This window comes from Thermobia domestica, chromosome 9 (genome assembly GCF_964235325.1).
Source record: "Thermobia domestica chromosome 9, izTheDome1.hap1.1, whole genome shotgun sequence".
NCBI lineage: Eukaryota > Metazoa > Arthropoda > Insecta > Zygentoma > Lepismatidae > Thermobia > Thermobia domestica.
In genome coordinates, this window is record NC_137462.1 from 111,017,031 (window position 1) to 111,035,692 (window position 18,662).

At 35.8% G+C, this 18,662-nt stretch overlaps 1 long non-coding RNA gene across 1 annotated transcript in view; it reads right to left on the reverse strand.

The window, feature by feature from the left end:
* Positions 1 to 18,662, reverse strand: part of LOC145694934 (uncharacterized) — a 224,903-nt gene that overhangs the window by 61,164 nt on the left and 145,077 nt on the right. The gene's annotated exons all lie outside the window — the stretch shown is intronic.

Genomic DNA, 18,662 nt, shown 5'->3' on the forward strand with positions numbered 1-18,662 from the left:
GTGTATGCTTTAAAAAAATCCGGAATTTGGGTTCAGGAGAACTCTGAAATCTGAGACTAGACGAATGCTATAAAATTTCGGGGTTAAGATCTGGGAGTTTTTTTTTTTCTTTTTTTCAAATCTGATACGTATTGTATACAAATTCAGAATGTGAATGTGGAAAATCTTTGAAATTTGAAGTCATGTTATTAAAAAAATGCGAGATTTGAATCATAGAAAATCTTGAAATAATCTGAAATGCTAATTTTTAATATCTGGAGTATAGCTTACATTATAAATCCTGGGGTTTGAGTAAAGTATTTTGAATCTTGGAGTGAATGACTAAAAAATCCGGTATTTAACTTTGGGCGAATATTGAAATTAGATTCAATATTCCCAGAGATCTGTAAAAATCCCAGAGATTTTTTATTTATTCTGAGATTTATGCTGTTAAATCTCAGAATCGAAGTTCGAGATAATTTTGAAATCAAAGGTGTAAAGTTATAAAAAAATCCGGAAAATTTTGAAATGTATGAGAATAATGATGTATGGATCTGGAATTTTTTTAAAGTCTGAAAGTGAGGTGCATACTACAGAAATCCGAGATTTGAACAATGTAGAATTTTGAAATTTGAGGTTTACGGTATAGAAATTCGGAATTTAGATCTGAGATAAGTTTGAAATTTATGAAGTATGTTATAAAAATCTGGAAATGTTTTAAAGTAATACGTGTATGCTATAAAACTCCGAGATTTGAATCCATGAGAAATTTAAAATCAGAAGCAGATTATACTGTAGAGATAAGGGATCTGGATCGGGGAAAAGATAACAGTACAATGACAGCTCTGGATCTTAACGCTGAAGCAAACTTCAAAAAATAAGGAAAACCACTAAAGAATTGCGGCTTTAGGATGGAGAAGAAAATGTGAAGCAAGTCTTGCATTAAAGTATGCCCTATTTATAATTGCTTCCATTTATTTAAGATATTTTTAGCCACCCTGTATATATATATTATTCATTAAAATGAATCGTTTCTTTTTTAAATACAAGACACAACCAAATCCTGAAAAATCACGAGAACTACAGAAACAACTTAGTTACAACTAGAATATAGTTTTCTTAAAACTTCGATGTCTGATTGATGTTTGCATGAATGATGTCACCACAAGATCTAAAGAAAAAGCTTAGCATTACACCAACAAGAATTGAAAGTATTTTCTTCCAATTAACATTTGGTATGGGTTCGGCTCTTGGGTCTAGCCTAGATGCAGTTTAGCGATTGGTATGAAAGTTGCAGGATTCATAGTCTACAATAAAAATGAAAAAAAAAAAAAAAAAACATCTGTACATAGAAAGGGGGGGGGGGCGGGGCATGATTCATAAAAATTGTCCAAATGTGACAAAACTTACAAATGTTAATCTGTGTAACGTCCTGAGAACTGAAATAATTTTAATATTTTTCTATTTCTCTTTGGAGGGAGCAGAGGGGTATATTCCCCCATAAAATCCTATGGTTCGGCTTTTAAGTCTAGCTTAGAAGGATTTGAGCGATTGGAAAGAAATTTGCAGGAATAATATTTTTTCAGGTTACAATAATAATAAAAAACACAAAAACAAAAACAAATTTTCCATTTGTAGACTACATACAAAGCGGGACGGGGAGCATAACCCTAAAAAATTGTCGAAACGGTAGAAATTTTACAAAATTTAATCTGTGTAATGTCCTGAGAACAGAAGTATTTTTAATTTTTTTCTATTTCTATTTGGAGGAAGCAGAGAGGGCATATTCCCTCATTAGTTTTGTCCCATTTGGACAATTTTTGAGTGTCATGCCCCTGTCTTCCCTTTTGTATGTGCAAATGAAAAATTTTGTTTCTTCGGGTTTTTATTGTATACTGAAGAGCTATTAATCCTGCAAGTTTCGTTCCAATTGCTCAACTCCTAGGCTAGACCCAAGAACCGAATCCTTACCATTTTATTTACAGAAGTAATTGATTAGTGGTTAGTACAAGTACCTTTAGCACATGGAATAGTCATTTAGGATGCTATTCGGGTGGTTCATACAGTCGAAATTCTGTATTTGTCACTTGTGCTGTGTTATTGTAAAACAGAATATTTGTATGTGAATATGATTCTTACTAAATCTAATGATATTTATAAGATAAAACTCATTGTGAGTGATGTAGAGTCATTTTATGACCAAACTTTGTAAAGTAAGAACGGGAGTTACAAAATAAGGAATCAAAATGTAGAGAAATTAGAAACTTGAGACAAAACATCGACTACAAAAAAAAAAAAAAAAAAAAAAAAAAAAAAAAAAAAAAAGAAACTCCACATATATGTAATATAGCTATTCTACTTTTCTTGATTGGTTAGTTGGATTGGATTTTAGCTTCCCTTTTCAGCATCGAGGTTATATTAGGAGACGTGGGCATTCGATTTAAGATGTAATCGAAACCACGTAATGCGCCTAAATTTCAAGTATGTTCAGTGATTTAATGGCTAATAGGGTGTATACTCACCTAATATATTTGAAGGGTGTGAGGCAAGAACATGGTAACCTATAATTTTACTATTTTAAGAAACTAGAGGTTTTCTGCTGCACAATTCATTTTCAAAGTGGGAAAGCTGATTTTTCACATAAAACTATACATGAAGGATTAAACGGACAAGGTTAAACGAAGCGGTATATGTTGTTCTCTATCGGGTGTTGCTAAACGCAGCAATTTTAGGGATGGGCACAAGTCGAGTTAAAGGTAATTTTCTCTAGTCGAGTTCCGAGCCGAGTCACTGTTTTGATGTCGAGTTTCGAGCCGAGTCGAGTTTGATAAATGGCTCGCTCGTTCAGCTCGTTTTAACTCGTTTTGAAATCATTGCCTGATTAGACTGGAAAGGGAAAGCCATGAGAAATTTAAGCAGTAATGTGGACTATTTTTAGTGTTGCTCACGAGGTGATATTTTTAGTGTTGCTCGCATCTCGTCTCGTTCCAATTAACGAAACGAAAAATGGATTTTTGTAACAATACAGCTTCAGATGTTGTGAACACCAAGTTACAATAGGTAGTTCATATCATCAAGACTGAGACCCGCAAGGTCGAAGTTTTGAGCCCAAGCAGAAGCCCAGCCCACGTAGTGATGTTAACCAGCTCAGCTCGGTTCAACTGAGCGAACAGCTCGAGCCGGCTCGGTTAGGATGAGCCACCGACTCGCCTCAGGTGAGCCATCGGCTGGGTGAGCTGTTGGCAGTGCCGTTACTTCTGGGCACAAGAATTAATACGCGTATTTGGCCCCCCTAAAAAATGTACCGGTATCTTGAGCCCCCTCTTTCCACCTTTCTCTCACTTTTTATGGCTCCCCGGAGCCTGTGGAACATCCCGCGAGGCAAGGTCTACGGGGCCGTTAATTATTTTCTATGCCCCTGGGGCCGTTCCATACATGACAAATAAATTAAGGGGACAATATTGACAAATCGCTAAGCCATACGGATAAATATTATTTCTAAGGCCCCCAATAGTAGACATTTTTTTTTTTTTTACTGAAATGGGCCCTCGACTCATTTTTGTTTTATTTACTTTTATTGTGCTGTTTTGTTTGTGTAATGTAGTGAACCTGTTTGATGCTTCATTTATAATTTCATGTTCGTATCGTATATGGAGTAACAAAATTTTGTCTTAAAGTGGGCCCCCTTCAAACGACGGGAGATTCCCTGGGTAGGCAGTTGCCCCCATGCCCCCCCCCCAAGTTACGGCCCTGGGTGTTGCCTAGGCTCCATAGTGAATGAACTATAAGCCAAGCCGCTTGAGCCGTTGACAATCCTAAACCCGGGCCGAACAGTTTTGAACATGTTTGGCCGGCGCCTTATAACTTTTAACAATTTTTGGTTCCAGTTCAAATAGGGTCTACTTGCTCCTCCGGAACTCAAACCCAGAACCTCGTAAACGATGTCCTTGCCTCCTAGATTTCACGACTACCGAGGTCAGCAGTCAACTAGTTTTCAGGTAGAAATCACTTGTCTTTCATGTTTATACACGGCGTTGTTATAATAATAATAATAATAATAATAATAATAATAATAATAATAATAATAATAATAATAATAATAATAATAAAAGTAATAGTAGTAGTAGTAGTAGTAAGTATCTTTGATAATAATTATTTTGTTTGTGTAGGATACTTGAAGAAAGTACTTCGAACTACACACAGGATTTGGCTTGATTTGGCTCAACTCGATTCGAAACTCGAGTCAAATTCGAGTCGAGTTTCGAGTCGAGTTGGAGGAAATTTTTCGAGCCGAGTTCTCGAGTCGAGCTCAAAGATGTCTGTTTCGAGTCGAGTCGAGTTTCAATGAAAACTCGCTCGAACTAGCTTGTGCCTATCCCTAAGCAATTGTAAAATTGTGGGTTACCATATTCTTGCCTCACACCCTTCATTTTATAGTCAAGCGTATACTCACTTAAATTTATGAAAGAACGAGCGTATACGAAGTTGGGTATACTGTTTATTTTTGAAAACGATTGTACATATACCTACCAAAAATTTTTGCATTTACATTACTGGCGGTGTATTCATAAACATTTCTAACATGATGGAAACATGCAGAAAATTTCGATGTACAGTCTAAATCTGATTTGCTTTGTTTTCTTGTAAAATTGAGTACATACAACTATTTTTCCATTGAATTTTCGAAGAACATATTAAATTTGATCTATTTTGTTTCAATTATACGTAATATTCAACATTAGCCTATATCAAGAAATTAGCAGGATATATTTAATATAATTTCTGATAGCAATATAAGCGCCATCTTGTGCGATAATTACTAAAAGCATAGGTATGGACGGGTTCTTGCCCACATAAACTACTTGTACGCAGAAGTGGGATTATTCACGCAACCGTTATCCCCCACACGCACATTTGTCCACTTTCGCGATGGCGGACAGTATTAACCAGCGTTGATCGGTGCGCATGCTTATGGGTTGTAACAAACCTAGTGAAGGGCCGTTCCGTATGTTCATAATAGGCAGCGGGCGGAAGGTCAGTATAGGATGCTTCGTCATCCATTAGCCGTGTGGTGGTGGTGCCCACTGCCTGGACACCGACATCACCCACTCCTGTCAGTTAATAGAAAAGGGGGCGGAGCTTAATGTGGCACGCGCCCGCATGCTAAAGAAAGACCAGGTCACATATATAGTTTTACGTGTATAACCAACCCCTTCAGCATTATGCGAGATTTCTGTTTCCCCTTTTTTATGTTTTCTATACCTCCCCGCCAACCTTCCCTTCAGAAAAGGGTTCTGCTACTACATACTACTGCTATAACATGTAGTGGCGAACACGACACTTTTTTTTTCCTCGAGTCGTACGATAGTAGAAAAGTCCTTGGCAAGCAATCTGGTTCATTGCTCGAATGGGGTCCCCCTACAGTCCAGGCGTTAGATGACATACTAGTTGGTCAAATGTGGTCCTTTGTATGTGCCTACATTGAGAGCACAATGGGCCCCTCAGAAAAAGACTTGAAGAGTTGGCAGCTATAAAATATTCCACCCTTTTAATTCTTCTTTTTCTTTCTTTCTTTCTTCTCTCTCTATTTAATAATAAAATACGCACAGACGAACCATATATATTTTATGCAGGCGGTTTCTTCCGTACAAAAGAAATGAGATCGACAGACAGAAACTGCATTTTTGACTCAGACGTAGAGAGAAAACGAAGATACTCGCGGTCCAAAATTCCCCTTCTCCACTTTGATTAAAAAAAAAAAAAAAAAAAAACTTTCTGTTCGTTTTACAGTCAATAAGGCTCGTCTTATTCTAGTCAAGAACATTGGCTATCATAGACAGCTTGATCTGTTTAATTATCTCTCTTTGCGTGTTTGTGTATCTATAGTGTACCTACCGTACCATGAACGACCTTTTAGAAATGAAATGAAATTTTTAGTGTAGCGTCCTATGTTTATGGACCTCTGAAAGCGTTGCAAACAAAGTTATGAAATTAGAGACGAGACTACATAGATGACAATTCTCGTATCGTTTCCGAGACGAGAAGAGAATTTTACAAGTCTCGTGGGCAACACTAATTCACTCAACTTAGATCTCAAAACACTGTTTTAGTGTTACATGATTTAGAGTAAAACATCTATAGATTTATAAAAGATTGTACGTACACAACGTACAGCATTTATCAACGTTTAAAGATACGCAAGTTACTCTTCTTATGAGTAGTATTGTAGAGCAAGGAATTAATCGACACTTAGTCAATTAATATAGAAGCATAGGCTGTTCCAGTTGTTTGGAGCAAGGGATAACTACCTACACAAACATTTACTCAGATTAAAGTATTGTGTAAAATTTCGTATTCTATGTCAAACTTAGATCTCATTACTACACGATACACTCGTACAGTTTATTACTGACTCAACACCATACCATTAATGTTCCTGCAAAGTATTGCTCTTATAATACTCCCATACTCCCAATATACTCCCATAATAAATATGGCTTAAATGCTGCTAAAGCGAAAGGAATCGTAAGCTTCTCGTGATGCGAAAGAAATATGATAACTTCAACTTGAAATTAAGAAAAAAAAGTCACTGCATAAATTTTGTGCATAAATTTACAGAACGAGGTGAAAAAAAATCGAGATAAAAGAGAGATTTTTTTTCGATAATTGAGACGAGACGAAACTACCAGACGAGGAAAGCTTGTTTCTCGTCTCGTCTCGTCTCGTGGCCAACACTATCTAGTTTAAATGAAACGAAAAAATAATTGGTGAAATGATAATGTTGATGGAAACGGTAAAAGCTCGGAGAAACTCCACAGATACGACGTTGCCCATCAGAAGTTCAAATGACCTGGGATCAAACTAGAGGTTAGCGCTCTACGCAGTAGCGTCATTTTCAGATTTTGCCAGGAAGGAGGTCAAGGTTGTCCACCGACATAACGAGTTTCACGTTCTTATTACTATAGACCTACTAATACACATTTAAAAAAGAAAGCAAGTATTTTTCAAATTCAAGGTGGAGGAGCAACTGCCTCCTGCTCCCCTATTGACGCCACTCTACTTACTTTTTTTCTTTAAAAAAATCCGTACTTGGTTATCGTACTTGGAACCTTTTGATCAGATTCAACGAGGACACGAACACTCAAGCTTTGAGAGCAGTTAAAAATACTCATACTTTTCACTTTCAAAACTTCAGATGGTTTTCATCTCATGATTATCAACTGAGAGTCTCAGATCTTATTATCAACTGACAACCACTGTGTCACAGTATCGAAAGGATATTTCTTTTCTTTTTCTTTCTTTCTTTTTTCTTTTTGTTTTTGTTTTTGGAACTGCATAGGTTTTACTCTTCTTATGAGTAGTATTGTAGATCAAGGAACTAATCGACACTTAGTCAATTAATATAGAAGCATAGGCTGTTCCAGTTGTTTGGAGCAAGGGATAACTACCTACACAAACATTTACTCAGATTAAAGTATTGTGTAAAATTTCGTATTCTATGTCAAACTTAGATCTTATTACTACACGATACACTCGAACAGTTTATTACTGACTCAACACATCGTACCATTAATGTTCCTGCAAAGTATTGCTCTTATAGTACTTCACTAAATTATAATATAAATCTTTCTGTAGGAAGGAAAACCAAGAGTTGGAAAATTATTAAGCTTTAAGATGTCGAGTTCTGCTAAATTTCACATAGTAAATACGCCAACTACTTCTATGATATTCAGAAAAACTACAGCCCTCAACCTGAGGAAGAGCGACAATGGTTTTCTTTCTTAGGCCAGTTCCTTCAATTACCCTCTTCCCCCGCAATTTTTCTTTTCAGTACATTTTATAAAATTATTGTATTTAAAAGTTTTTGCAATTATTATTATTATTATTATTATTATTATTATTATTATTATTATTATTATTATTATTATTATTATTATTATTATTATTATTATTATTATTATTAATCTTTTATTATGTTTTCAGATTCAATCAGTTCTTAATTGAACCTTAGGAAAAGGATACTGTAATAGGCTTTCTCATTATTATTAACTGAACACCTCAAAACATTTAGAAATTAAATAAGATTAAATCCATCTACTATATAATTATATTAATTAATAAATCCTGGTCAACAGCTTAACTATCTTATGATTCTACCAAAGAACTTTTTTTCAGTTGTTTTGTGGAGGACAATAAGATTCTTTTCTCTTATTACGAAAAGAAAAGAAAAAAATATTTTGGTAAATCTTCCGTGAGTGCTTTAAGTTGTTAAAATGGTCAACAGAACGTCTAATCTTATGGAACCCACCAAACATATGTAACGGTTGGTTTGTATAAGCAGCCTTCAATCATTATTTCAATCTAATAATAATTTAATTTATTAATTTTACAATAGAAAGATAAAATTAAGCGAAAATTATGTGAAAATTTATATATCTGCTATCCCTTTTTGGTTAAGGAGACGGATGGTTTATGATAATGAATGATTATGAACGATAAAGTTGCTATTGTAGAATGAAAATAAAAACTCTTATTGTCGCGAATTCCGTCGAGGAATTTGAAGCTTAAAATATATAAAACGTTAATCATGCCTGTTGTTCTGTAGATTGCGAAACATGACAGCTTACCTTGAGTAAAGAACATAGACTGAAAGTACTTGAAAACAATCATAACGAGGAATTACATAATTTATACAGATTACCAAACATTGTAAGGGTCATCAAATCAAGGAGGTTCAGATGGGCAGGTCATGTAGTCAGGATGGAAGAAAGTAGAAACGCTTTCCAAGTCTTGACTGGAAGACCAATCGGAAAATGACCATTAGGAAGAGCTAGGCGTAGATGGGAGGACAATATTAAGATGGGTCTCGAAGAAATAGGAATTCAAAGTAGAAACTGGATGCAGTTAGCTAAGGATAGAAGTCAGTGGAGAACTTTTGTGAATGCGGCCTTGAACCTCCGGGTTCTATAGGCCATAGAGTTAGTTAGTTAGTTAACTGTAGAATGAAAAACTGGAAGGAAACAAACTCCGTTACACTCTTAGATGAAATGTTGGCCACTGCAAACTCATAAATTGGCATGGAATCTACCCAGGGAACCCTTGCACCAGAGGTAAGCGCCTTAGCACTGAGTCACTGTGCATTCGCTCCAATTCTTCTATCAAAACTGAACAAACATCATGCATAAACTTCAATCAGTATTGCTGGCCACTGACTTCTAATTCGTGATTTTCCGATTGTACCTAATTACTAGCCTATTTTGTAGATTATTCTCTTTTTAAATAAATTTTTGGTTTCTAACTGGTTTAAATATTTTAAGTATTTCTCCCTCCCGTTAAATCTCCCTTAAAATTTCAATGACATACCTACTTTTGCTTTATATGAGTCTCCTTTATAGGCATCCCTGCTTCTTTCTATATGTTATATTTTGTAACATCTGCATTAAATGAGTTAGTAACTTGTTTCTGTGGTTATCTGTCTTTGCAGTTATACAAGATTTAGCCAATATCTTTGAGGAAGTGGAAGACATTTAGAATGACAGCACATCGCCTAAGCATTGAGAAATGTGTAGTGTTGTCCACGAGATGCAATGTTTTCTTGTCTCGTCCGGTAAATTTTGTAGAAGTCTTCTCTCGGTTTTCCAAGACTTCTTTCTCGTCTCGGAAAAAAAGATCTTCTCGTCTCGTTTCGTAAATTTAAGTGTAAAACATGCCCTGATTTTTCTGTTAATTTAATCTGAAAATCATCAGAATCCTTGCGTGTCACCGAAGGTCCACGAAAGGTGTAATATAATAACATTTTAACCATATTTATCATTGAAGAATATTGTCCAAGGATTTGCATATCTAAAAACTTGGTAAATGTTCTTCATTGTGTTCATTCAATTACTTTATCAGTTTGTAGTTTTTATATTATGAATTATGTATCACTAAATCATTGTTTGAAATTTAAGATTTAGGTGAACTAGTGTTGCCCACGAAACACGGGAAATTTCTGGTCCAGCCTTGATTCTCGACTCGAAGACGAGACAAGAGTTATATCGTTTCTCGTCTCGTGTAGAATTTTTTACTTTTCGTTCCGTTTTCGAGATGGGCCGAGAAATTTCTTTTCCTGTGGACAACACTAAGCGTACGGAATATGTACATTTATTTCTCAATAATGTGACACAAGTGCAGAGTAAATATTTCAGGAATAGGGACCATCAGCACCAAAACGCAAAATTCAACAAGTTTTTTTGATGTAACTGGAAGAATTTTAGGCCTTAAAAAATCAAGCAAGTCACGAACAATTAAAATAAAAGTCCGTGAAGACCGCCCAAGAGAAGAGTTGAGAAATTTCTCTCAAAAATGAGGAAGAGGGATATATAAAAATAAATAAAACTTAATAAGTCTTGAACCGCAGGACCGATCTCAATCAAATTTTCAACCTAGATGAAGTTCGAACATGAGATGATTTTTGTCATATCACTTTGACGATGTAACTTAAAGGAGGGGGAAAGACATTTACAAATGATCGAAAATGACCAATATTAATGTCGAATCTATAGATTTTCAGGTCACTGAGGTGAACAGTGAAACTTCTGATACTTTTTAAATCCAAATCCAGCTTCGCAAATTGTGCGAGGAAAGGAAGGATATAGAAAAATCATCGAAAATGACCAATATCAAGGAGCGCTTGGTAATAGTAAAGTGTGACTGACTAACGAAACATATTACGATTTTTTTAAAAAATTAACCCAGCGAAGCGGATAATTGATGCTAGTATTTTATATAAACGGACTTCTCAAGTTGTTAATACAAAACAGAAATGCACGAGAATCTGAACTAAAATGTCAGAAGGAAATAAATACCCGGAGACAAGCTGTTTAAGTGCATAATAGGAGCACTATGGGAGTCAAGTGGAATACCGGAAATCCTGCTGATGTAATCTCCTGTTAATCTCCAATTCATTAATGAACAAAAATTGCAGTCATGGAAAGTATCACAGTAAGAGAGATATTTTGTTGTCTAATATCTTAAAGATTGAAAATTTGAGAGTTATATGACTTTCTCGGAGAAAAGCATGTAATTTAATTTAAACGTTCAGCTACAGATCACATCACCGTCCTCTATTGAAAGTTCAAATGATTTGGGTCAGTGCTGTTATAGCTGTTCGAATAATTATTTGAGTATTCGTTATTCAAACGATTACTTGAATAATTTTCCTCCTATTATTAAAATATAAGGGTATTCTTTTCAATATCCGAATAATAATTCCAATAATTAATCGTTGTCTAAATAATTTATTTGATATTGAATTTTTTTCGAATATTTATTCATTGTCTGAATAATTATTCGTTAATTGAATATAATTTTTTGCAAATTTACCTATTATTTGAATAATTGTTCTAATATTTGATCGTTATCAGAATAATTGTTCAAATTATTTTTTATCCGTTGCTTTTGGAACAACTTGTTCAAATATATATTCGTTATCTGAATAATTGTTTGAATATTTATTTGTTATCAAAATAATTGTTCGAATATTTATTCGTTATCTGAACGATTATTTGAGTATTTGTTCGAATAATTATTTTATCTGAGTAATGTTCATATATTTATCCGTAATCCGCATAATTTTTCGAACATCTATTTGATATTGAATTAACTTTTCAAATAATTACTCGTTACCGAATTAATTGTTCGAATATATTTATTTCATATTCGATTTTTTCGAATATTTATTCATCTGAATGCAGGGTCTATTCTAAAAGTATCCGAACTTATTTATTGCAAGATGCAAGCAAGCAATTTATTGATGACAATTACAACTGCTGTCAGTATTCTTCAATGTAGGCACCTTGAGCTCAATACAGCGAGTATAGCGACTTTTCCATTGTTAGTAGCAGTTCTGGAAGTCCTTGACTGCCAACTTTTTTAATGCTGCAGTCATGGCGGCTTGAACCTCGTGATACACTTTGACGCAAAAATGCTTCCCCTTGACCACTTTTTTTTTTTTTTTTTTTTTTTTTTTTTTTTTTAACCTTGGGAAACAAGAAGTCGGCCGGTCCGAAGTCCGTGCTGTAAGGGGAATGAGGCAGCGTTACTACACATACCTTGGTCAGAAGATCACCTACCAACAGCGCTGTGTGAGCCGGCGGGTTATCGTGGTGAAGCACCCATCTGTCGATAATGTCAGAACGGACGCACTGGACCCTCTGTCAGAGACGCTTAAGCGCTGTTTTGTAGCAAGCTGCATTCACGGTGGTCCCAGTAGGTATAAACTCTTTGTGCACGACCCCTTCGTATCGAAAAAGACAATGAGCATCGTCTTCACCTTTGATTTGGACTTCCGAGGGAACGTTAGGGTATGTCAATATGAACTTTGTCTCTTGCTTTCGGGATCGTACTCGAATAGCCAGGTTTCATCCCCAGTTATCACTCGACCATGAAAACTTTCGTCATGTCCACACGTTCCACAATTTCGGGGGAAATTCGATCGTTCGTCAAAATCTTCGGAACTATTTGTGCACAGATTTTTCGCATGTTTACGTTTTCGGTAACAATTTCCAAAAATTGTGTTTTCACCAGTCTCACCTCCTCTACACGCCTATCTTTGTCTAAAAGAGTTTTCACATGGGCCACATTTTCTTCCGTTTTTGATATGGACAGCCACTCTGAGCTTTGTTCATCCTCGAAAACCTCCCTCTTTCCTTCAACACCATGTGTCAAGTGTAAACTTGCGTGCGGGACATCATTTCCTCTCTGTAAGCCTCCTGCAGCAAGGTTAAATTCTCCGTAAATGATTTTTCAATTTGACACAAAATTTTACAGCATAGCGCTGTTCGGAAGTGCACTCCATTGTCACCAAGTCCACCAAATTCAAATTCATGATGCGACGTTGTTTCGGTGCACACAAGACGAGCAATAGCACCTCAACCACTGCTCACAGGCAACTTAGCGAGGCCTTGTTCTCAAGGTTAAAGTCCCCACTGTCACCTGGCTTCGCTTAACCGCACCCTTGACCGAATCTCGGGTCCCGCAGTGTACAGTACTTTCAGAAAGAACCCTGCCATTAAATAATTATTAACAGTGTTGCCCACGAAACAAAAAAAAATCAATGTTTAAAGATATGCAAATCATTACACAATATATAGTCCAATAATAAATGTAATTTAAATGTTGTTATATCACACCCTCCGTGGACTTCTCGTGATGCGGAAGGATTGTAGCAACTTCTAAATGATAATAAGAAAAAAATATCCGAGCACAAGTTTTGTACATAAATTTACAAAACGAAGGGGGGGGGGAATCCGAGCCGAGATGAGACGAGAATATCTTTCCAAGAATCCAATCGAGGCGAGAAATAATTCTAGAAAAGAGACGAGAATTCTACAAGCATTTACTAGACGAGACGAGAAAAATCTTATTTCTCGTTCTCTTCCGTTTCGTTTGTAACGCTAAGCATCACAGCGTATGGTGGGATGGGTTTATTGTATAAACAGAAAGGTGGAGGATATTTCAACCTTTGATGTGACAAAATGATTATTCCTAATGTACTGTGTATGTATGTGTCTTAATTCAGAACCAGAAATGGCCATTTTGCAACGCGGGTTCACTCAGCTTTGCACTAACTAATCTTACTGAGGTTCACACAATCTCAGGCTCATACATGATCTATCTTGGGTATATAGTGCGTTTGTTCAACTGAAGTGCAGTTCGTATATAAAGAATGCCGGCTTCTACGTGTGGTGATTTTTGGCATAGATAAGTCATCGTCTGAGGAATCTTGCAGAAAACGCCCCCGATAACTAAATAGACAACCAGAATCCTCATTTCAAACAATTGACAGATGCTTGTCAACTCCACGTGCATGGTGTCTTAGTTGCCACAGTTTCAAATGCTGTTCTTCGAGCTGTGCTCGATTCCCTGTTCCGAAGGGTAACTTCCTTGTTCTAACATTGCCTAATACCTGTTTCGTATTAGCCACAATATTGGGAAGGAAGAACAAACACAGTGGGTGTTAAGACATTGCAACCTCGCAAATGTGGTCAAAAGAGGGATGGAGGGAGAAAGGGGCGTTGTAAAAATCAGCATAGGAACTTGAAAGAAATTTACCGAACTGCACTCCTACTGAGTGAACGCACTATACACAATCGTCAATGTGGATTTAACATCAGTTTTGGAACCTATAAGAAGTTAATAAAATGGTAAACGTTTAATGGATCATTCTATACATAAGTATCTCTGTAAACTTTTACTTCACTTTTATTATTTATTGGCTGAAATGTTCGCACTTCGCACGGGTCAAATAAAATATCTATGTAAACAAACTGATCAACGAAGGAAACAACTCTTATTCTACTAATGGATTTGACACTAATATCGATCATTTTGGGTTATTTTTACGTCTTGGTATCCCCCAGCTTTGGTGATCTCCGGCCCGCATACAATGGTAGCTGGATTTGAAAGTAATCACTAATGGAAGTGTCACCATTGATCTCAGCTACCTCGAAAACTATGTATTTGACACTAATATCGATAATTTTGTATTATTTCTACATGTGTCATATTCCCCCTTCCGGTGACCCCCGACCAGCAGCAGAATGGGGTGAATGTGGACGCGAAAACTATGAATTTGACACAAACATAAGTCATTTTCTACTATTTTTATATGTTTTGGTAAACGACCTCCCCTGAGAGCCCCCTGGTTCGAATTTAAAAAAAAAAACGCTTCGTCTTGATCTGGGGCCTGGACCGTGACCAAAATTTGGTAACTTTCGGTCCACTCGTCTGGTCCCCAGGCCGCACACAGACCGACCGACAGACAGAGACACACAGACACACAAACAAACTCTTTATTTTATTTAGATTAGATTAGATTTGTCAGAGTAAAGAGTACCCACAAGTTTTTTTTTTTTTTTTTTTTACATTATAGTTTCTTTCATTTTTTTTTTTTTTTTTTAAAAAGGAGTGAAGGGGAAACACAAGACGTGAAGAGCATGAAATGAATTCTATAAATCAAAACTGTGAAGTTTAGGGTTTGACTCTAGAGAAAGTTGTCTTATTTCGCTACGTCAATATAATGGTTAAAGAAAGAAAGAAAGAAGGCAAGAAAAAGTGACACCAGATGCTGCACATCTCTTTCCTTTTTCATATCCATGTAATGAATAATAATAATTCCACTCCAAAAACACGAGGCCAAAAAGAGAAATGTTAGGTTGTATTATTTCGTAAATTACAAATCCAGAAAGCACAAAGAAAGTCTCTGACACAGTAAATTTAAGGAGAAATGAGGCACGAGTGTCAGTCAATGCTGGTTGGTTATATAGAGGATGCCAAAGGAGTCTTAGTAGTAATTTTGCATACCTCAGTGTGCTAGCCTATATACATTTATTTATGGACGAATGAAGAAGAAAATTGTAACAAGTGCAGGATGGCAAGCGTAGGTTGGAAAACAAAGTGAACATCAGTGTGTGTGTGTGTGTGTGTAGATGTAGTAAGCTTCTTTAAAAGATAAACGTTGTATGGGGGAACACCAACCGCCAAAACATTCAAGGTTCTTTGTAAACCTTCATTTTCTTTATTTATACCTACATATATGAACGCGATTCAGTAAAAAAAAAGTGAGCGCTACATCTGCAAAAACAATTGAGCATCGAAATTTGGCGATTACCTCGATAATTTAGTTGTAATAACTTATCTTCCTCTTTCGTACACTTATGCAGCTTTAAATTTTCTTATTCAAAGTCATCCAGAGCTTCGTGTCCCAATCTCCGCCCTCCTCTCCGCGACCCGCGAAGAACACTGCAAAGTTAACGTTTTAGATCTTCTAGTTGACAAAACTGCCTACGAAACAAGAATATGCACACATATATAACGGATGGTTTGAAACAAAAAGGGTGACACTTGGGCTTGGTTGGTTGGTTTGGTACGTACATCTTTCCTATAATCAAGGCACAGAAGAAATATTGTTGTTGCTTGCTGAAACTCGTTTGTACTAACTCCAATAGCAGTGTTATTATTACTGATGAAGATCATTTATGCAGTATATTGGTTTCGCTTACCAAAGTGCCTACCTTAACGCTTTACTGGTGACAAATAGCTCTATCGTAATTAATTCATAAATAAAGTTAGTTCCAGAGAAGCATGTTGTTGTTCGCCTAGAAATCTTTTGAACCGAAAAGCATTTTCTGGAAGATCAGCTCCTGTCACAATATGGAAGATAACACCCGAGTGAGTGCTTTTCGCTTAATCAGGTGTTGTTAAGGATACAGAAAGTTTCGCTATAGCTGTAAATTTTGTTGTGAATAATTAATCACAGACATTTGCTCATTTACTTGAGCAATATTTTTCTTTAAAGTACATGATAATTGGGTTGTGTTGTACTATAATACAGGTTTCTAATTCATTTGCGAATTATTTCTTTTCACATTCACCTCATTCTGTTTTAGTATTTTCAAGTCCTAACTGTTTCCAGTTTGCAGTCTACTTAGTCATGAATATTGAAAGATAAACATAAAACCAACATTCTCTTTCTTTTATCAACAATTTCTCTATTAGTTTTAACGCGATTTCCCATTCTTAGTTATTCTGAGTCATACTTTTTATTTTCTTATAGTTTTTCTTCCCTACACTTTATAATTTCGTTCGTACATTTCAATCACTATCTTCTACTGGATATTTTTGCTTCTGCCATTCCCTCCGTAGAAAGTAACATGATTTTTCCATGTCTCATCGTGTATCAAATCATTTTCTCCCTTCTTTTCGAAATAGTCTTCAGAATTTTCTTTCCATCTACTTTCAACATTCTTGTATATGACCATATTTCGAAGGCTTTCATTCTTCGTTTTTCTTACACAAGTCATTTCTTTAGTTCTGTTTATCCGGTTAGAAGCTTTTTTTTTTTTCAAATGCCTTCTTCACCTGAGCGATTTGGAATTTTACATCTTGTTTGCAATTATTATCGATTATTTTGCTCCCTAATAGAATCTCTGCTCCTCACCAACTGATCTGCAATTTGATACTAATTTTACTTGTTGTTTCTTTTCTTACACATCTCATATTTTTTACTTTACTCTTGTTAGTAACCACAGGGGTGCCCACAGAGGGGGGCTATGACGCAAACTGCGTCATTGAAATGTTTGGGGGATTAAAATTTATATAAATATGTTTGAGGGGGTGTAAAAATTAATCAAAAAGAAGATTTTTTTCATGGAAGAACACCTACGGATAGACAATTGGGGGGGGGGGTGCGTCATGGACATAAGGGGGGGTGGGCACCACTGGTAACCATGTTAATTTGCTGCCAAGCACCTTTTGTCCAGCATTACATTTACAGTTGCTAGCATTTAAAAACTAGAAAATGTATTGTCATGAAAACAAAAGGCCCATGCCAATCCAATTAGTTTTCCTTCCTAAGATGTATGTTTATGTAATCTTTGTATCACATTTTTGGCCTACCAACAGATCTTTTTTCTGAAAGGTCCTAAAGACTCATGAATATCTTTTAAACACAAAGGTCCCATTCACCTTTCTAGTTAGAAATTTCAATCTTATCAAGAAATTTCCATAGTTACAGATTTCATGACTTGAATTGATGTTTGACTTATACGCCAATCGAAAAAAATGTTATATCATGTAATACTACAACGGACAATTCTGTTAGAACTCCTGGAGTTACTACTGAACACATGCTTTAAAAAATAATGATCTTTTAAAACTACTTACGTGAAATGACGCACGAAGGAAAGATCAGATCAAATTTATATTGTATTGTATTGTAAATTTGATCTTATTCAGATTAAATAAGATCAAATTTACAATAATATCAACAGTGACGAATAACAATAGGAACGTATAAGTGAAGTTAACAAAAAACAAACAAACAAACAAAAAGACTTAAACCTAGGATTAGTATTCACGTATAAAGGTTGTCGCACTAGAACACAGCCTCGCGTTCTATTGAGGATGAAGCACATTGATCAATGTACTGAATTAACTCAGGCCGCAATAGTTATAGTTTCTATTCGTTTGTGGAAGTCTTAAAGTGATAGCAAGAACTGCCCTGTATTGTCAGAATTCTGTTTGTACAAACTTATTCTACAACATAAATGTAGCAATAGCGTGTGCAGGTGCACAACAAGAGAGTCAAATTAAATCTAGCGAACTCTAAATAACTAGGTTATTGGTGATGGATCAGAAGTATTTGGAAGGGACTTCCTCCAAGTGACACTCTTCAGTCTCATACTTCTGTGCAACAACTTCACTCATTTTCAACCTCATGCCATTATGAGACCAACAGCCTCAGTCATCCTTAGCAGGATGTCACCTGTTGGACTCTCAACCTCATTACAATCATAAGGTAAGTGATGTTGAGGTCGAATCATAATCTTTTTGATGTATCCCACTTCATTGTTATCCACATAAATATGTATTAATCCCATATATATGAGACTTAAAATACGTTGGAGGTTTGGAATAGTAACGAAGTCCCCACTGGAGAATAATTACCAGATTCATCCAATCTTATTTGCCCTTCTTCTTCAACCTCATAAGCTACTCTATGGCAATTCAATCTCATATCAGGTAAATCACTAGTTAAATATTAAGTTAATGAAGTCATTTCTCGCCAGGTTCCAAAACTCTACACTAAAAATTCACGTATCCATACAAGATCATAAGAATCGCAGCTTGTTCCTATTTTG